This window comes from Muscardinus avellanarius, assembly GCF_963383645.1.
Source record: "Muscardinus avellanarius genome assembly, chromosome: 3".
In the NCBI taxonomy this organism is placed as follows: domain Eukaryota; kingdom Metazoa; phylum Chordata; class Mammalia; order Rodentia; family Gliridae; genus Muscardinus; species Muscardinus avellanarius.
The window spans coordinates 139,083,737-139,105,537 of NC_137788.1; positions in this window are offsets into that span (position 1 = coordinate 139,083,737).

Sequence of the window (21,801 nt, forward strand, 5' to 3'; positions counted from 1 at the left end):
CCCTGGACTCCAGGGCTACACTTATAACCACGAGCTCAAGGCCAAGAGAGAAGCCAATGAAGGAACAGGCCTCCCTCCTCTTTCTGTTGGCTCGGCCCACACAGCCCCTCCCAGGCAGGGTACGAAGTCTCTGACAGAGATTTCTGTAGCCACAGAGGTTCCCCAGACACAGACCCTCGGTCTCTGTCTCCAGTGCCTGCCCCAGCAGCCCTCAAAAAATGTGCCTATGCAGCCCCCCATCCTGGCCTCCTGCTCGCCCCAGTGTGGGGTCCAGCTGCTGGCAGTTAAGATATGCCCAAGGCCAAGGATTGGGGTCATGAGGAGCCAAGTAGAATCAGAAGTCAATTTGTGGGGGAGCACTGTTGTCTTCCTGCGGCTGGCTATTGATATTTGTGGGATTATAAACTGTTCCTGGAGAGCTCTCTGAAATTTTTTTAGCAAATCCTACTTATATTTATCTTTTATTACAATTCAGGTGTGTAAATTATCATTACATTGATGGTAATGATAACAGCCAACCCTTGAAATATGTGGCTACTTTTAATAACTCTCATCATTCAGAATATGGCAAATTTCATTTATGTGCAATTTATTTAAAGTCTCAAGACAGGAAAGGAAAACACATTTATTTTCTAAAGCAATGATATAACATTGAGAGTTCCCTGATTTTCCACAACCCCCCAAAATAACCCTATATTCTCTGACAATGTTATGATCGTTGTTTCTATTATGATATTTTAAATGACTGTCACACTTGTTCCTTGTAGAACACTGAGGAAAGGACAAACAAGAAAATAAAAATCTTTTGAGTATTTAAGGATGAATGAAAGCAGACAGGCATAAAAGAGCCTGGGTTATTGCCAGGCACGGTGTGCACCCCTATGAACCCAGTACTGGGGAGGCTGAGGCAGGTTTGAGGCTAGCACATGGTAATTTAGTGAGACCTGTTTCAAAAATAAAAAGACTGGGCATATTACTAAGTGCTAGAGTGTCCCTGGGTTAAACCCTCAGTACAATCAAAAGAAAAATAAAACATGGCGTTAGATTCCATTTTGACCAAATTCAAAGACTGGCAAAATTAATTTATGGAATTGGGAGTGGTCATGTTGGGGGGTAATGACTAGCAGAGGGCCCAAGAGAACTTTCTGTGATCTGGGCATGTTCTTTGTTCATCTGTGTGTTCCCAGGTGTCAAAGCTGTGATTGCTTCATTTTATATAAAATAAGTTCCTGAATAAGGAAGATACTGTGGGAAGGAGGAGGCTGTCTACTGCTCAAGGTAGAGTGGGTTGTCACTGAGAGCCAATACAGCCCACCTAGAACCCAGCAATCAGTCAGGGAAGGGGCAATAGATAATTCAGGGAGTCCCAGCAAGGATAACAGCCCCTACTCACCCCTAAATAGCCATCCTGCCCAGGCAGGTGGCAGCTCTCCAAGCCTCTCCATTTATGGGGCCTATTTATGTAGTCCTGGATCTTATCAAAACACCTGAGTAATCACCAATCACTTGCCCTATTATGAGACTGTCTTGACAGGGGAGTAACCTGATAAGACGGGTATTATGCAGAACCCACTCTAACACATGCGGTGGTAGAGACCAATGTCCAGCCTGGGACACCTTGTGCCTGTGCCCAGCAGGGCCCTCCAAGTCAGCCCAGGGCTGTGACTCCAGTGATGCTCCTGACAGTCAAGCCTGCTCATCCACCCTCCTGGAGATGTTGTGCAGCACGCAGTCTCCCTTAATGAACGGCTTTCCTGCTACAACTTACCTGCAGACTCTTAGACTTCACACACACTATTTACAGCTTAATTCAAACAGCTAACTTGGATCACTTGACCCATCCTGCCTTTATAAATACTATATGACATAATATACATAACATGTAATTATATATTATATATAAATATATAACATGGGTATAACAGATAATATGTAAATACATATAACATGCATATAGAGATATGCACACACTTTTTTAATTTACCCGTTGGCTCCATAACACGCCCACCAGCAGGGAGCTCTCAGCAGTTATATTCCCTGGACCATGGCAGATGAGTCTATGATTCACTGGAAAACAGGGGGACCAGAGTCAGGGCCAGAGGTGACCTCGTGTGAGCTACGCCTCTGCAATACAACTGTCAAGTTCGCTGGTGCTTTGGTGTCAGTGTGTGTGTGTGTGTGTGAAGCTTCTGGAACAGCAGCCAACCTTCTTGGCCTCCACGCTAGGGCACATCCTGCCATGCAGGTGACACTGAAGGCTGCCGTCCCCGTGCTAAATTCGAGCTTCTCCAGAACTGTTTTGTTCTCCATGAGATCCAGCGCACTGAACACGTCTCATCCTTTCTTTCCTCGGGTGAGAACCAGGATGTATGTGCCTTACGAGCTGCAGAAGAGGGGACTGGGTGTGAAGTGGTAGAGTGAGCAACTTTTTTTTTTTTTTTTGGTGGTACTGGGGTTCCTGGAAGCCCTTCTACCTCCGGGCTACACTCCCAGACCTATCTTATATTTTTGAAACAGGGTCTCTTACGCCAGCGCGGCTGGCTTCGAACCTGCGCGATCCTCCTGAGAGTGAGCGACTTTTAAGCTCTGGTCTGTGCTGGTGGAGGAAGGTATCAGATGTCAGGAAATCTGCTGCCTGGCTCGCTGTACCAGGCCAGCGTTCAAGTAGTCCTCTGGGGATAGAGCCAGCGACTTCCCCTGGCTCCTGACCTGCCATGGAGCTTAGCCAAATTGGGAGTCTCTGGTAGTCAGTCCAGCTGACTACCTGCATAGGCATATCTCTGCCTGGGTAGGAGAATTTCACTTCATTCACCATCGGGGAGTTTGAGGTCCAATTCCAGTACCTGGAGGTGCCAACAGGCTTTGGCAACACTACCCTGGTGTTGAAAACAGCTTAGGAAGTGCCCTCCAGGTCAACCTGCCGAGGTACCAGGGATCAGAACTGGACCCACGGTCGTGGAGTGAAGTTGATCTCCTCCACGTAGCTCTCTGGTTCATGATATGGATGTTGCTGGATGGCACAAAAGAACCCACTACTCTCCAAGTTGAGACCGCTGCACTGTCAGAGCTACTAGGGAAGCCAGCCAGGTGCCTGGAGAGCCCACAACAGAAATTCTAGCAGAATAATCAAATCTGAACGCCTACCTTCCTCCCGCACACACTTCACATTCACGGGGGTGTGTATATAAAGCACATCCCCCGCCAGGTGCAAGGCATCCCAGTCGAAGCTCCTGCGCAGGGTAGAGGGTTCCAGGTGGATGTTGACTTTGTCAGGCTGTGTGGACCATGAGTGCTCACCACGTTGACCTTCAGGGACAGCTGTACGCCCCAGAATGGTACGAAGCTCACTGGCATCCATGGTTTTGGCGGACCCCCACCCAAATGAGAACAGCTCAGTGGCCTTCCGTATCTCTGCGAGCTGCTCTGCTGGCCCAGAGACCATCTTCACATCTTCACAGGTCCACCCGCGTCCAGCTCATTGACTGTTTCGTTCTTCCTTTGTTTCTGTTTCTTCCCTTTTTTTCTTTTTTCTTTTCTTTTTTTTTTTTTTTTTTTTGGTGGTACTGGGGGTCTCAGCACCTCTTTCTACCTCCAGGCTATACTCCCAGACCTATTTTCTATTTTATTTGGAAATAGGATCTCACTAAGTTGCTGAGAGCCTCACTAAGTAGCTGAGGCTGGCTTCAAACCTGTGCGATCCTCCTGTCTCAGCCTCCCAAGCGCGGGGATTACAAGCATGCGCCACCACGCCCGGCTGTTTCTTCCTTTTAGCCCCAGTGCATTAGCTGGACTCAAACACCCAGCAGCAGCCTAGGCAGGCTATCAGTTGATACTACTGACTGGGCATGAACATGCAACTAAGAAGTATCTAAACTTAGAAGGAAAGCATCCCTACCGCCAGTGCCACTCCCCAGGAACAGGGGAGTCTTCTCCGCACAGTCCACCGCATTAGGCTCCCTTTGTCTCTGTTTCTTTTGGGAAGCGACTTTCAGCCACCTGCTTCCCCAACCACTCTGCTCACCTCTACTGTGACGGCTGTCAGCCAGGAACCCCCTTCCTCAGCATCTTGGAAATTTCCTTTCTCTTCCAACTGCTTCCTGACTGACACCATCTCTCTCCAGGCTGCCTGGGATGTGTCTTTCAGTCCCTTCCTTAGAAACAGTGTAGGAAATGGACATTTTTGAGACCTTATCTGACAATGTCATTATCCTGCCCCACAACTGATTGAGAGTCTTGATGGATATAAAATTCTATGTTGGAAATATCCTCTAATTTGTCAAAATTAGTTTTGAAAGCATACATAGTCTTCCAACTTCTAGAACTGCTGTTGAGGAGTCTCAAACTGCATTTTCCCTTTTCTCTCCCCAGTAGCTCTCAGAACCTTCCATTGATTGGGGCTGCTCTGAAATTCACAATGCAGCTTGCCTCATCGGTGTTTGGGCTGGATTTGTGATGTGCCCTTTTCTGTATTGCAAATAATTTCCATTGGTGAATGTTTATTATATATAAGATCTGTAAGAGTGCGATTCATTGTTACCTCTTTGTTTAACGTAACTTGGTCGATTTCATGCCAAAAAGTCAGTCATATGACCCTGACTTTCTGAGTCTGGCTTACTTCTCTTAACGTAATGCTCTCAGGTTCCAACCATTTGCTTTTTAATTTTTCAATAATTTTATTGGTGCATTGTTATCATGAGATTCAAAGTGATACAAGCGTGCACACATCACCTAGACAAATCATGAAACCAGCTTTATCCATTTTCCTGTAAATGACATAATTTCGTTCTTCATTATGGCTGAGCAAAATCTCATTGTGTGCATATACCACAATCTTTACCCGTTCATCTGTTGACAGATACTCTGGTTGTTTTCGTAATTTGGTGATTGTGAATTCTGCTGCTATAAACATGGGTATGTGTGCTGTGCTACAGTACGCTGATTTTAATTTTTTTTGGAAAGAAGTGGCATACCGGGATTATATGGTGGTTCTATTCCTGCTCTTTTGAGGAATCTCTATTGTGATCTCCATAGTGCTTGTACTAATTTACAATTCCACCAACAGTGTATACAAATTCCTATTTCTTCATGTGCTCACCAGCGTTTTTAATCTTGTTTGTATTCTTGTCTTTTTTTTGGGGGGGTGGGGGGGAACAAGGCCACACTAAGTAGCTGAGAGAACCACTTCAGTCTCAGCCTCCCGAATCCTGGGATTACAAGCGTGAGCCACCACGCCCGGCTTGTTTGTATTCTTAATGGCTGTCATTACGGAACCTTGCAGGGGACACTACTTGCTCTATGGTCCCGCCACAGCATGGAAAGTTGCTACCTTTCCGTGGCCGGCCCTGCCACGGGAATGTTGCTGCTTCAGGCGGCTACTGAAAAGAAGTCTCTTGCAGGAAAATGATTGTAGTGGAGTCAGATATGACAATATGGATAAAATACATGTAATAATATGGACGTCTGGAGAGGAGACAGTTCGCATCTCCTGGCCTCCTGCGAACACCACTTTACTTTTACAGAAGGTTTAAACCAAGAATTTCTAAAATTAATGAAAGAGCAGGGCAGTCATGAGCTGAGGGTTACAGGCCAGGTATAGGGAGAGGCCATCACAAGGGCAACTTAGAGGAAGGAAGGGTTAAACATTACTGAAAGGAGAAGACATCGAGACAACACTACTATCAGTTCTATCTGGTCCCTTGGAATTTGTCCACTCTCAGACAAATTCCACCCAGCCAGTACTATGGACTCAGCTTGAGCCAGTCCGAGATGTTAATCTCAGTGTGCAAGCCTAAGATGGCTTTTGAAAGAATCTCAGTGTGGTTCTGACTTGCATTATTTCTCTGGTTGCTAATGGTCATGTATTTGTTGACCATTTGTAATTTGTCTTTTGAGAAGTGTCCATTCAGTTCAATTGCCCATTTTTAATTTGATCGTTTGGGAGGGGGGCTCTTGCTGTTATGCTTTTTTAGTTTTTTTAATATATTTTAGATATTAGTCTTCTATCAAAAGAATACTGGACAAAGATTTTTTTTCTCCCACTCTGTAGGCTCTCTTAGGACTTGACTGTTTCCTTTGCTGCACTAAAACTTTTTGATTCGATGGCATACCGTCAATTAATTCTCAATTTTATATTCTGAGCTTTAGGGGTCTTATTGTGGAAGATTCTATCAGTGCCTGACGTTGAACACTTGGTTCAAGATTTTCTTCTAGTAATTTCCAAGTTTCTGGTCTAATTTCTAGGTCTTATTTACTTTGTGCTAACTTTGTGCACAGTAAGAGATAGGGATCTAATTTCATTCTTCTACATAAGGATATCCAGTTTTCCAAACACAATTTATTAAAAAGGCTGTCTTTTCTACAAGTATGTTTTTGGCACTTTTGTCAAAAATCAACTGGCTATAAATGTGAGGACATGTCTCTGTCTTCTATTCCACTGGTCTCTGTGTTTATTTTTATGCCAATATCATGCCGTGTTGTTACTGTAGGTCTGTAGTATAAATTGAAATCAGATATTGTGATGCCTCCTGCATGGCTCTTATTGCTCAGGATTGCTCTGGAGGTTTTTGAACTTTCAGACAAGTTAGGCTGTTTTTTCTCGCTTGTGGAGAATGACATTTCAATTTTTATTGCCATTGTATTGAATCTATAGATCACTTTTGGTAGTATGGCCATTCTGACAATATTTATTCTGCCTGTACAAGAATATGGAGGGTCTTTCCATTGTCTGAAGACTTCTTCAATTTCTGTGTTCAGTATTCTATTATTTTCACTGAAGAGGTCCTTTACCTCCCTTCCTGAGTAGATTTATTCCTAAGTATTTTAATTTTTGAGGTTATGGCGAATAAAATTATTTTTTAAATTTCTTATTCAGTGAATTCATGGTTAGCATAAATAAAGGCTATTGATTTTTGGAGTTGATTTTGGATTGAACCACTCTGCTGAATTTGCGTATTAGCTCCAGAGGTCTTCAGATTAAGTGTTTTGAGTCACCTAAGTACAGGATTATGTCATCTGCAAATAGGCATTTTTCACTTTAATTCTTTTGAATAAACACCAAGGAGTGGTAGAGCTGGATCATATGGTGGATTCATTCCTAGTCTTCTGAGTAGCCTCCACATTAATTTCTATAGCGAGGGTACTAATTAACAAGCCCACCAACAGTGTATAAACGTCCCTTTCTCCCAGATCCTCACCAACACTTATTTTTTGTATTCCTGCTGATTGCCATTCTAGATGAAGTGAGATGGAACCTCGTGTAGTTTTGACTGGCATTTCCCTGATTCTAAAGATGTTGAAGACTGTTTTCATATATTTATTGGCCATTTGCTGCTTTTCTCCTTTTGAGAGGTGTCTCTTCTGCTTGATTGCCTGTTTATAGATTAGACTATTTGGATATTTTTTATAGCGAGCTTTATTTATTCTTTTTTTGTGGGTTTTTTTTTTGCTTTTTTTTTTTTTGGTTCTCTTCATATGCTAGATATTGTCTTTTGGAAGAATAACTGGCAAAGATTTTCTCCCATTCTGTTGGTGTTCTCTTCATGCTCTTATCTCTTTTGCCAAGCAAAAGCTTTTTCATTTGACCCCATCCCATTTATTAACACTTGGTATTATTTCCTGAACCTTAGGGGTCCGATTGAGGAAGTTGTTGACTGTGCCTACATGTTGGAAAGTTAACCCTATGTTTTCTTTTAGTTTGCAAAGTTTCCAGACTAATGCCTAGGTATTTGATCCACTATGAGTTAACTTTCATGCAGGCTGCAAGATAGGGATCTAGTTTCAGTCTACATAGGAACATCCCGTTTCCCTATACTATTTGCTTTAAAAAAAAAATCCTATCTTTTTCTCAGCATGCTTTTGGCATTTTGTCAAAAATTAGATTACTTTATCTATGTGGGCTTGTCTCTATGTCTTCTATTAGTATATGTGTCTGGTTTTATGCCAGTAGCATGCTGGTTTTGCTACTACATATAGCTCTGTGATATTACTTAATATCATATATTGATGTTTCCAGCATTGCTTGTTTACTTGCTAATTGTTTTGGCTAATCTGGGTCTATTATTCTTTGTATGAATTTTAGAACTGTATTCTATAAATCTGTGAAGAATATCATAAGTATTTTGAGGGGTATTACATTGAATCTGTAAATAACTTCTGGTAATATGGCCATTTTAGCAATATTAATTCTACCTATCCATGAACATTGGCAATCTTTCCATCTTTTAGGGTCTTCTTCAAATTCTTTTTCATTGTCCTATATTTTTTATTCTAGAGCTCTTTCACCTCCTCCATTAGATTTATTACTAGGAGCTTTCCTTTTTGTTCATGTATTTATTTATTTATTTATTTATTTGCTCTTCTGATTAGATTTGTTCTTGATTTCTTTTTCAGTGAATGAATTATGAGTGTAAAGGCAAGCTATTGATATATGTATGTTGATTTTGTATTCTAGTGGTGTGGTCCTTTAATCTGAAACACACATTCTCAAATTTCTGAAAATCTTCTTAAGTAAATTATTTCATAATTTCTGCATCCCGTTTCTCTCTTTGATTCCTGGAGTTGCCATTATTCCTATGTGAACCTTCATAAAAATCTTCATAAGCTCTTCCCTTTAACAAGGGGAAATTTGATGCACCTGAAACAGATCAATAGGAACTATGTATCAAGAGATTTTCAAGGAACTGGGTTTTCAAGGAACTGGGTTATGCAATTGTGGTTCTGACTAGGTGACCAAAATCCACAGGGCAGCCCATCAGCAAGTGAGGGCTGGAAACTGGGGCAGGATCAGGACGGGTTTGGATACATTAGCAATGGCCATTCAGCGGGCTGCTTTCTTGCCATTTTCCTACTCTCCACTACAACATTTGAAGAATGAGCTGAGAGAGCAAATGGGAAGGGAACGGGAGAAGATGTAGCAGGGGCGACTCCTTCATGTCTCCAAATCAAACCTACCATGATTGGCTTTGGCTCTGCCTCTCACCAGCTGATGCCTGAATGTTGTGCCCAGGCTGATGTCGTAGGAACAGAGAAAGAGTGCACCAACTGACTTGGAAGATCAGTTTATTTAACCATGGAAAAAAAAAACCAGACTAGCCAGGCTAAGGATGCAGTCCTGGCACTCAGTCCAGGGCTGAGACCCCGAGCTCAATTTACAAGGAGTGAGGGTAGGGGTAGGAACAGCCAATAAAACTCTGACAAAATTCCAACATTTTTGAAGTGGGGCTCGGTGTTCCAGGATGTAAGCAAGATGTTGGTCTATGCTTGCTACATTTAATACCCTCTACTGATGTTAGTGGGGCTCAGTGTTCCAGGATGTTGACCAGAGGGTAAGCAGGATGTTGGTCTATGCTTGTTATAGTTACTCTCCATTGATGTTACTTTAACCCAAAAAAAAAAACTCTGGAGGAGCATTAACAAAAGGTTCAACCCTGGCGTGGTGGCGCACGCTTGTAATCCCAGAATTCTGGAGGCTGAGACAGAAGGATTGCTGTATGAGGACAGCCTCAGCTACTTAGTGAGGCCCTTTGCAACTCAGTGAGACCCTGTTTCAAAATAAAGAATAAAAAATAGGGCAGGAGGTATAACTTGGAGGTCGAATGCCCCTGGGAATCCCCAGATATATATATATATATACACACACACAAAAGGTTCAAACTACTAAACAATTTCTTGGCTTGGCTCTTGTTAGGGCCTTACATTGAAGACCAGGCCTCAGGTCCTCACAGAGCCACAAGGGCCAGAGTCCAGCATAGCTCTTCCCCCAGCCTGCCCTGTGGAAGGCCAGCCTAAAGATCCCCACAGACTGCCATAGAACGGGTCCCCGGCTGATGGCAGAGGGAAGGTGCCTCAATCAACATTTCTCACTGATAGAATCCAGAACGACTGACCACACAACTTAGAGAATGGAAGCTGTATTTGCTCACAGGTTTTGGAATCTGGGTGATGACTCAGCACAGCCAGCTCAGAAGGGCATCTGGGCCCACAGAGCTAAGGCCTCATATCAGACTATTCCAGAGCCACCCAAGACCTTGGCAAACCTGGCCACCACCAAACCCAGCATGTTGACCCTTCCCTCGCCATACACCAGATCTGTCTTTTCTCAACTCCTTCCACCAAATCAAACCCCAAACCCATCCTCCTGGCCTATGACAGCCCCCAGCACACTGTGCACACAGAACTACCCCATCAACCCCATCGTGGGTCAGTTACCAAGAGAGCTGTAAAATCACTCCACAAAACTCAAGCCCTCTGCATAAAAGTGTGCATGCCTACCGGCATGGTGTGGCATGCTTATGATCCCAGTGTTTGGGAGGCTGAGACAGAAGGATCGCGGTTCTCAGACAGCCTCACCTACTACTTAGTGAGGCCCTTTGAAACTTAGTGAGAACCTGTTTCAAAATAAAGAATAAAAAATAGGCTGGGGGTGTAGCTTGGAGGTAGAAGGCCCCTGAGTTCCATCCCCAGTACCGCAAAAAAAAAAAAAAAAAAAAAAAAAAGTCTGCATGTCAACAGCACATTCCACCTTTTATGACCATCCATCTGTATGCCACATTTTATTTGGAGAATATTCCCCCCCCTCTCCTCTAATCTGCTGGAAAACAAAGGATACATTTAAAACTCACATGTAAGAGACAGAGAGTAGGTTGGTGGTTGCTTAGGACTGGGAAAATGGGGGACTTGGACTTGGGGGTGCATAAACAGCATGGGGATTCTTAGGGGAAGTCTAAGATGAAATGTTTCAACATTCATTGTGGTGATGCTTGTAAAATTCTGTGAATATACAAAAACTATTGACTTGTTCAGTTCAGATGGGCAAACGTTTTGTGAATGTGAGGAATATGAATTCCTATTTTATCATAGCTGCTACCGAACACACACACACACACACACACACACACACACACACACAGAGCTGTGTCCTCCTGACCCCTTTCTGGTGTTTATGGTGTTTATCAGCCTAGGGATGGATCACCTGGGGCCAGGAAGGTTGTCCTGACACAATCTCCTAAGCCAAGATTCCAGTAGCATTAAACTGTAATCCCAGTATTTGGGAGGCTGAGATAAAAGGATCACAGGTTAAGGCCAGCCTCAGCAACTTAGTAAGAACCTGTTTAAAAAATAAAATAAGTAATATAGTGCTGAGGTGTAACTCAGAAGTAGAATGCCTCTGGATTCAACCTTTAGTACACCCCTCTCCCCCCGCCCCCAAAAAAACTTTTCCAATAGCATCTAACCACTTCCAACACATGTAATGCAAGGAGTTTTTTTTAGCAGAAAAACAATGAGTACTTCTTGAGAGCAGCTGTTCCAAGCAGACTTAGATTGTGGAAAACAACCAAAACATGGCCTCAATCATTTTTATTGCAGTAATAACCAAGACAGGTACTTGATTCATTAATACCCTGTGAAAACTTTATGTAACATATGATATTTTAGGGCAGAGAGAGAGAGAGAGATTAATACAACCTGGAAAGCAGGTTGGGCAGTCCATTTACCTCGGAGCCCGATGTCTATGTTGGGATCTCAGATCTGGGTCAGTAGTGGGGCTGATCCAGGTCTTCAGGCCTGACCTTACCCAGCGCTCAACCACAACCAAAGCTGAGGACTTGCCCATCAGCACCAGCATCGCTGCCACGCCAGCGTTCAGCCTCATTATTGGTGGCTGGCATGGCAAGGTGGCAAGGCTCCTTAGCAGAAGAAGCTGCGAGTTTTCAGTCTTGGGTCCGCAGGTTGCTAGGTTCCACCTCCAGGGCCTCTTCATAGACTACTTGTGTGAACTCCCAGCATGACAGCCACCTTCCCCAGAACCAGAGGTCAGTGCAACAGCAGAGAGCTTTTTTTTATTTGTTAGAGCAACTCAATAAATCTAGCCTATCCATAAGCGGCAAAGAACTGGGCTCCACCTTTTAAAGAACATGTCAATGAATTTGAGGGCATTTCAAGCCATACTGAGGAAGCATGCGATCCAAAGGATTTTACCCTGATTTTCCTTTTTTTGGCTTGATTCCCCAGTATCCCTGGTACTGGGGACTGAACCCAGGGTCCCCTGCCACTGAGCTATATCCACAGAACTTTGTATTTTTTATTTTGAAACAGGATCTCACTAAGTTACCCAGGATGGCCTCAAACCTGCAATCCTCCTGCCTCAGCCTGTGAGTTGCTGGGACTACAGGGACTGCACCATTATACCTTTGAGCCTCAGATTTTTTTTTTTTTTTACAGTACTGGGGATGGAACCCAGGGGCATTCTACCTCCAAGCTACAACCACAGCCCTATTTTTGATTCTTTATTTTGAAACAGGGTCTCACTGAGTTGCAAAGGGCCTCACTAAGTAGCTGAGGCTGTCTGCGAACCGCGATCCTCCCATCTCAGCCTCTCGGCTGCCGGGATTACAAGCGTGCGCCACCACGCCTGGCAAGCCTCAAATATTTTTAGCAGCCTTTTGCAAACACTAAGAGGAAACTAAGCCAACCTTGGTCCCTTGCAGAAACTTTCACAGTCCTTTCTAGATGGAGGAAGCCAATGGAGAATGGAGCCAAGCTGGAGAAACTCAGAGAAGAGCTCTCCAAAGTCCACTGGCCAGAGTTGCTAGAATCTTTGTTCCTGCTGCAGGGACCTCAGCATCCAGCTGCCCTGTTGGCTTTCTGCTTAAACCTCCAGCCTGTGTCCCCGGCTCCACCTAGGTTTCTTTAACTTGCCATCAAAAATTGTGACTATCCCAGGCACATTTCTCTTTTCCCCCTTTCCTTCAGAGAAGAAATTCCATGCTTATAACATTTTCAGTCACAGGATAGTATTAGTTAGAATTCTTTCAGTAACAAAAGGTAGAAATCCAGCTCAAATTTGCTGAAACCAAAAGAAGTACATACATGAATTGCATTGACATTACATATATTAAAATGTATGTAAAATACATAAATTACATAAATCAAAATGCATTGACATAGCTGGGTGTCGTGGCACATACCTGTAATCCCAGTATGAGTCAAGAGGATCACAGGTTTGCTGCCAGCCTCAGCAAATTAATGAGGCCCTCTACAACTTAGTGAGACACTGTTACCAAAAAAAAAAAAAAAAAAAAAACCAGGATTGGGAGTGTAGCTTGGAGATAGACTACTCCTGGGTTCAATCCCCAATACCAAAACAAAAAAAAAAAAAAAAGCCAGCTTCAGCAACTCAGTGAGACCCTCTTTCAAAATTAAAAATATAGGACCGGGTGTATAGCTCAGAAGTAAAACTCCCCTAGGTCCAATCCCCACTAAAACACACGCACGCACACACGCACACACCTACGCACACGCGCACGCATTGGCATAATCTTTTAAAGTTCAAGGACAGGAGCAGGCGGCCTAATGAAGGTTCAGGGCTCCAGCATGCTCTCTGTAATGCTCACTCTGGGTTCTTCCTTCTTCTCTGTTGTCAGCACCCTTCTGCCATCAATTGCACAGAGCAAGAAAGAAACCCAGAGGACTCCTAACTTCCTGGTCCTAGCAACTCCCCCTGGCAAAGGCAGGACTGCCATCTCTAGCATCCACAGATCTCACAAAGGACTCCGATTGGCCACTCTGGGTCACGTGCTCACACCCTTAGCCCAATCACAGTAGACAGAATTCTGGGTACCTAGTAAGCTAGACCTTCAATGCAGGCCCAGCTTTGCATCCAGGAGCCAACAGAACTATGTGGTCGATGGAGCCTCAGGAACAATAAGATGGAGAAAAGATAGTCCCCAAATGCAGAAAGGTGCTAAGCAGACCAGAGACATAATAATGCAGTTTTGTATTATGAAACAAGTAAGGGTCTTAGAGCCAGACCAACTTGGGTTCAAATCCTAGTGCAACAGCTGAGTGGTTGTGCGACCTTGGGTAAGACTTAATCTTCATGGTCAGAACCATATCTGCCTTTCAGGGTTGTTGCAAGGACTCACTAAGATAATAAAGCCCTTGGAAAAGTCACAGATTCTCCAAAGAACCCACCTCACCTCTCTGCCTTGAACACAGCCTCTGCGGCTGAGTTAGGGTGTGGATGCCATGGTGACGGTGTATGCTTGGTTCCCTGTCTGTTCACAGGCCCAGCATCAGGCATTCCACTGTCACCCTGCCCCAACCTCCTTCCTCCTTCAAGAGTATTTCTTGTATATTTTATCCCCCACTCACCAAAACAGTTTAAAGACTAAGGAAAAGAAGGACCTAGAGATGTTTAGGAAGAAACCAGCCCTGGAGATGGGACTCAAGGTCGTAGTGTTTTCTTTTCTTTCTTTCTTTTTTTTCTTTTTGTATGGAGGCTTGAACCCAGGGCCAGCCTTCATCCAAGCTGGGCCTCTAGCCTCTCCCCCATTTTTTAAATTTTGAAATAGGGTCTCCCTAAGTTGCTCAAGGTTTCAAGTTGCTAAGATGGCCTCAAACCTGTGATCCTCCTGTCTCAGCCTCCCAAGTACTGGGATGTCATTTTCTAATCTTAAGCAGCAGAATGTGACTATTAAAACTTTTTTCTTAATACTAAAATACACTCAGTTCCTTTTGCCCTTCCTTCCTTTCTTCCTTCCCTCCTTCCTTCCTTCCTAGAGAGCCCTTCCTGAGGCTTGTCCTCCTGCCCAGGCGAGCACTTGCATGGCCAGAGGGTTATGATGATCGCATGTTCCATATTCTAGAAGAAAGGGAACCCTAGTTCGAGGCCCGTTTCCTTTCTTTCTTCTTTTTTTCTTTTTTCTCTTTTCTGCCCTTCCTCCCCCGAGGGGGCTTTGGCTGTGATTCCCAGGCTCACCTCTCTCTCTCAAGCCTCGGTGACAGGTATAACACCGCCATCACCAGCTAGGACTGTTCTCTTAATAGATTGTGGGCTCATCCTTCTGGCCAGAGGGAGTGAAATGAAGGAAAACTCACGGTACAGTTGACAGAACATTTGGGCCTGGAGTAAGTCAGGGTTGGACAGGGAGGGAAGAAGGAAGGACCTGAGAGTTGTCAGTCGATTGAAACTTGGAAACCGCAAAACCAATAGGATTTTATCTGGGTGGGGGGGGGGTCTTAGGAATTGTAATTCAGGAAACACAGATTCATAGAGCTGTAAGTCAGTGTTCTGAAAAAGATAGAGAATGGTGGGCATTTAAATGGACAAACTCTCAATTATTACAAAGCAGGAAAGGTTCTTTTTGGGAGCTGGGCGTGGTGGTACATACCCAGAATCCCAATACTTGAAAGGCCGAGACAGAAGGATCGCAGGTTCGAGGACAGCCTCAGCAATTTAGCAAGACCTTGTTTCAAAATAAAAAAAATAAAAACAGACTGTGGTGTAGTTTAGAGGTAAAATGCTCCTGAGTTCAATCCTCAGTATAAAAAAAGTAAAATAAAGTTCTTTTGTGAGGCAACTTCTGTTGGAGTTGAGAACAGCGCTGTGTGGTTAACACTATGTGACTACTAGAAGATAAATAGGATACATACACTTAGTAAAAATGTCCGTAGAACAAGAGTCCAGCAACTTCTAGACGTACATCTTGAGTCCCTGGGCACAAAGTGCCCATCTGTTCCAAGTGGCTACATGAGAAGGTAACCAAAATTCCCATTCCTCCGCAGTAGCTGCTTTCTAAGGACCTCTGGACTCCATTTCAAAGCCAGGGCATGGTGGCCCATGAGTGTAATCTCAGTAGTTGGGAGGCTGAGACAGGGGGATTCGAGGCCATCGTCAGCAATTTAGCCAGGCCCTCAGCAACTCAGTAAGATCATGTTTCAAAATAAAATAAAGCCGGGCATGGTGGCGCACGTTTGTAATCCTAGCATTCGGGAGGCTGAAACCAGAGGATTGTGGTTCATGGCCAGCCTCAGCTACTTAGTGAGGCCCTCTGCAACTTAATGAGACCCTGTTTCAAAATAAAGAATAAAAATAGGGCAGGGGATGTGGCTCGGAGGTCAAATGACCCTGGGTTCCATCCCCAGACCCACAAAAAATAAATAAATAAAATAAAATAAAAAGGACTGGGGGTATATCTTGGAGGTAGAATACCCCTAGTTCAATCCCCAGTACCAAAAATAAAAAGCAACAATAATACAAATCTTTCAGCATACTTTTTCTTCTATTTTTCACAAAGCCAAGGGCCTAGAGTGCTCTGAAAAGCATAGTTCCCAGTAGGGGACCCAGCAAAGGGCATCTCGCAGAGAGCACCCCAGAGCCCCCACTGTGGCCTTCCTGTGAGAACTTACCCACGTGCACTTGCTAGGGACGACCCCAAGGCTGAGCCTGTCTTCACTCAGCACCCCTGTGCGGCACTCCTTGCTCCCCTATGACTCCAGGAGCCTCACAAGTCTAGAGGAGCCTTAGAACCCCAATGTGAAAGGCAAAAGAGTGGCCCGGAGCACTCTGCTGGGCTGCAGCTAGATCTCACTATACCCCGCTCTCCCCGGCACTGCCACTGTTGCCCCCACTCCCGCAGCCCTCCTCACCTGCCCTCCTTCCTCACCAGGAGACAAAGGGCTGGTCAGGACGTCTGGAAACCCTGGCCTTTTTCTTTTTGACAGCTTCCCTTTACATAAATGCAAACATTGAAATTTCCAAATTTTGCCCTAAAGGTTTTGAAACGATAATTACCATTCTCTTTCTTTCTTTCTTTCTTTCTCTTTCTTTCTTTCTTTCTTTCTTTCTTCCTTTTTTTATGTGGGTCTGGGGATGGAACCCGGGGGCATTTGACCTCTGAGCTACAACCCCTGCCCTGTTTTTTATTCTTTATTTTGAAACAGGGTCTCACTAAGTTGAGGAAGGCCTCACTAAATAGCCGAGGCTGTCTGTGACCCTCCAGTCTCAGCCTCCCGAATGCCGGGATTACTAGCATTCAGCCCCACGCCCGGCTATAGTTACCATTCTTCTCTTGAAACCCTGTGGCTAGGAGTAACTGCTTTTATTTGCAACTGGGGATTTTTGATAAAATAAGAAAAACCTGGGCCACACATTCTTTCAAATGGGATGAAACTTTTATGACTACTAAATTTAACAATTAATGAGGTTGATATAATGTTGCAGTGGACATCTGATTAAGAATTTATTGATTCCCACTTGGCAGTGTTCTTATTTTAGAGCCAATCATTTTTCTTCCCTTTTTTTTTTTCAACTTATAAAGAGGAAAGGTTTACTTTGGCTCACAAGAACCAATCATTTTTCTCCAGCCGTGTTGTCCACAGGGTCCCTGGAGGTCCCAGGCAGTGAAGTCCTCAGTGAGCTGAGCTCTAAGTAAGGAGACCAATAGGTCCACCCCAACTTTCCCAACCCCACACATGTGTCCATAACAAGCATCCATCTTGGTGGGGTGTGGCGGTGGAGGCAGAGTTCAGACTCAGACGAGGAGAGTCACAGCAAAAGCAACGTCGTGTCCCCTCATATGAAGGCCTTCCTTACTGCAGCCAGCGGCTGGAACTGCTGCGGGCCCGGGATCCAGGCAAGCTATTGGCAGGGCCCATCTTTCCTCCTAGGGAGGGTGGGCACGGGCGTAGAGGGAGAGGGGCCACCTGCCCTGGTTTTCACGGTTTCCCACACTTCTCTGGGGATTTCAGCCTCTGCATCACAAGCAGGTGGGCATCAGCCGGAGCGGGCTGTGAGAGGCTTTCTCACAAGCCATTCACAGAAGACCAGGAAAAGGCTGGTAGCGGGACACAGGCGAGCGCACATTACTCCCGCCTCCCCTTGTTACCAGAGGGAGGGCTGAGCTGAGGCAGCCATCAGCCAGGTCTGCGGCAGTAATACTACTTTGTCCTTAGTCCTTGTACAGGTATCCACCCACTCCCTGAACCCCAACCGGCTTCTCTGAAAATAAGCATCGTGCCGCTAGGTGGCGCCAAAGCCCACGGCAACCGCGTTGGGCTCCGGTGCTCCGCCGCCCGGGTCTGGGAAGAAGGTGGGTTCCGGGGCGCAGAGGATGAGGAACCCGGGCTTAGTCGGGGCCCTACCAGGAAAGGAAATAGGACGGCCGGCCCTGGTTCAGAGTGGACTTATGTGGCCTACACAGTCAGCTCCGTGTGAACTCGCAGTGAAGGCTAAGTGTCCCAGAGCGGACCCGCTGTCGCAAGCTCCCATTTATCAGCTGAGAAGCCTGAGACCTTCAGATGAGATCCAGGGGAGGTAGACCAAGCGGGGCCGGAGCCTGCACCCAGCCCACAGCTCCAAACCCTGCCCGTGGAGACTGCGCGGGGAAGGAGGCGCCGCCCACAGAAGGGGCGATCCTAGGAGCCGGGCGGGTGCTCGCTGGGCCCAGCAGCGTACACCTGCGGGCGCTCCGCTGCCTTCGCCCCCGGCCGGGTCCTGGAGAGGTGGGGTAGGCTGGCCGCAAGCGGGCCTCCTTGCAGGGGCGGGGCTCGGACGCAGAGGCTCCCTCATTGGGCGCGGGGGTTGCTGGGGTCCTCGGATTGGCTGGTTAGGAGAGGGCGGGGCGGGGGCGGGGCCGAGAGGCGCGCTGCCCAGGAGTGCCAGAGCGTTCGGGAGGTTCAGACACCTGGCGCAGGGCTGTGGGCTCCCCTGCCGCGGGGGCCAGGGCTGCAGGGCTTATCTGGCATTCAGGGTGGGCACTGGCCGTGCTGTCGCCACGCACATGGGCATATGTCCCCGGGTGTGTTACGGGGGACCAGGCTCGGCGCTCAGGTAACAAGGTGTGCACCCTTCTGCAGAGCCTTATCTTTACCAGGACTCAACGTTCCCCCAGTCAGGGGTCCGCAGTCTGAACCCAGGACTCTGACCTGCACCTTCGCTGCCTCCCGCTGAACTCCCACAATGGAACCAGGCTGATGCCTAGCCCGCTTCAATCCCTCCAAGCCCTCCTCTGCCGTCATCTTTCCCTTAAAACAGCCTCTCTCCAAGGTCCAGGTGCAGCTCTTTACACACCCAGCACCCCGCCCAGAGCTCCCACTCTCCGTTGTCCTTTCACCTCTCAGGGTGGGGTGGGGGCAGCGGCCACCATGCCCCACAGGGTTGTAGCCAGTGCATTCTCCATTCCATAGCTGTGTACTGAGCACCTATATCCTATAGGCTCTGTGCCAGGCACCAGAGGCAGAGCTGTGCTTTGTGTTGAGTGATCCTAAAGTTCACAGAGTTGGAAATGTAATCCCCAGTACAACATACTACAATATTGGAAGGTGGAACATGGTGGGAGGGGTGCTGTACTGGCGATTGAACCCGGGGCATTCTACCCCTGAGCTCCACCTCCATCCTCTTTTATTTTTTTATTTTGAAACAGTCTCACTAAGTTCATAAGTTGCCAGTGTTGGCCTTGAACCTGTGACCCTGCTATCTCGGGGGGAGGTGGAACCTTTAAGAGGTGATGAGGTCACAGAGGCTCTGCCCTAAAGACGGGTTGGTGTCTCGCCCATAGGAGTGGGGTCATTATGGAGAAAGTGGGTTTTATGTGAAAGTATGTTCAGTCCCCTCTTTCTCTCTTTCCCCTCCACTTTCCAGCACAGGATGATACAACAAGAACACCCTGAACAGATGCAGCCCCTCGACCTCCAGCTTCCGCCTCCGGAACCCTAAGAAATAAATCTCTGTTCCATGGCCAGTCTCAGGTATTCTGTTAAACCAGAACAGAATGAACTGAGACATCACGTGAGCCAAACAGCAAGGTTTCAGTATTTATTATTATTATTATTATTATTATTATTATTATTATTACCCATTTTTCACACTAAATTATTACAGGGAGAGAGAACTTGAGGACACTGACAGGTTATCGATCCCCAAGCTGGAGGTGTGTCTTGAGTGGTGGAAAAGAATGTTTGCACAAATGTTGAGATTCCAGTCATCATACCTGTAAAAACTGAGAATGGTCAGTTGTCAATATCAAGAATATTTGCACATACCTGTAATTCCAGCCACCTGGCAGGCCAAGGCAGGAGGATCACAAGTTCAAGACCAGCCTGGGCAACTTAGCAAGACCTTGTCTCGAAATTAAAAGGGCTGAGGATGCAGCCCACATTTGCCTACCATGTGCAAGGCCCTGGGTTTAGTCCCCAGAGATGGAAAAGAGGAAGGGGGAGGAAAGGAGAGGAGGAAAGAATCGTCCCCTTGCTGTCTTCTTAGCAAATTGAACATAGAATGGCGTACGTGAATAAAAAATACTCTGGTTCACTATGAGAAGGAGTATTAAGGGTTCATAAGCAAAACCTTCATAAGAAAGCTGAAGGAGAAGAAAATAATTAAGTCTATACAAGAATCAATCACAAAGCTTCCTTAAGTGGCAAACTTCCTTTGAAATATAAAGAAATCACCTCCGGACACACCAAGTTCTGTGTCCTCTCAGGACAGTACTGTTGGAGTCCACTAGAGGGCAGCAAGAAAATGGAAGAGGAAGAGCCCTCTGTTCACACCAGCCAAGAGGATGCCAGGTGCCTGATAAAACAGTCCCAGTAATAGCTCACATGTATTGAGTGGCTACTCTAGGCCAGCCACCCTCCTAAACAATTGATAAAAAACTAGCTCATTTGATCTTCCCACCAACCCATGAGTGAGGGCTACAGTGTCAACCCTATTCTATAGATGAAGACAGGCACAGAGAGATTGAGAAACTTGCCCGAGGTCACACAGCCAGTAAGGAATAAGGCACAGGTTTGAGCCCTGGAGTAGAGCTGTAAATCCTGAGTGCCTAGCCATCTGCAGTTCTTCCCGGGAGGAGAAGAGAAGGCAGCTGAGATTCCCATAGATAGAACCCCAAAGGGACCTCACTTAAGGCCAGTTCCAGAAGCAGGCACCAGACAAAGGCGTCTAGCTAACCAAGCAGGTAAGGTCACAAAATCTGAGCCCCCCTCCCCACATGGACACCCCGCGTGCCTCGCTGGGACCCGGTCAGCCCGCTCCATCTCCAGGGGCGGCAGCCACTGCGGCTTCTCTGCCCGCCCTCTGCCTTGTCCCCCGACATCATCCCGGCTCAGGCCTCCCAGGGCAGCCAAGAAGAGGCCCGTCAGCAGCTGCAAGGATTGCTGCCCAGCGGCTGGGGGCCGTGAGGAAAAGGGCGTTGGTGGCATCTGTCTGGGGCAACCTCAGGAGATGTTCCAGGCCTGAGCCGCATCCTTTCCCGATTAGGGGATTGTTCCCCCAGTTTAACATTTACTGAGCTCCTACTGTGTGCAAAGGAGACTTCAGAAAAGCTGTTTACTCAACCTGAGGTTGGCAGGTCCAGGGCTGACGGTTACCCTGAAATTGCTGGGCAGCGCATCCAGGTGCATCTGCCCAGGGCAGCGTTTCACAACCTCGGCAGATTGAATTTTGTGCCAGATTATCTGTCTTGTGGGGGCCTGTCCTGTTCACCCCTGGATGCATTTACCCACCCGGAGGCCTCTGCAGCTGGCCCAGCCCCGCACCCTCCCCACCTGCCTTCCTGCGGTGGTCGGACGGGGGGCGGGGTGCCGGAAGGTGGCACAATGCCCGGGCCATTTGGGAGAGGAAGAGGCAGGACCTCCTCCGAGCCCAGCTCTCTGTGGTCCCTGCCAAGGCCGCCCACACCTGGCTGACTCCCTGGGGCACCTGGCCTGGGAAAGTGGCTCTCCATCATCAGAGGGCCCAGGAATGCAAGCCCCTGACACAGGCCCTCCCTGTGTCTCCATGAGAGCCCCGGGTGATGGTGGGAAAGCAGGGCAGGGGCCCCAGCAAGGCCTGGTGGCAGGTGTTGGAAGTAGATAACCGCCCCCCTACATTCTCTCCCCTCTCTTTCCTCATTCTCTGCTCTTTGTTGAGTCCCTGCCTGGCATCCGGTCCTGCTGGATGGGCAAGAGGTGAGTCCACGTGGGCTGAAAAATGTGTAAAAGTGGCTCTGTGAGCTGGGCTGGGGGGCCTGGATTCATCGC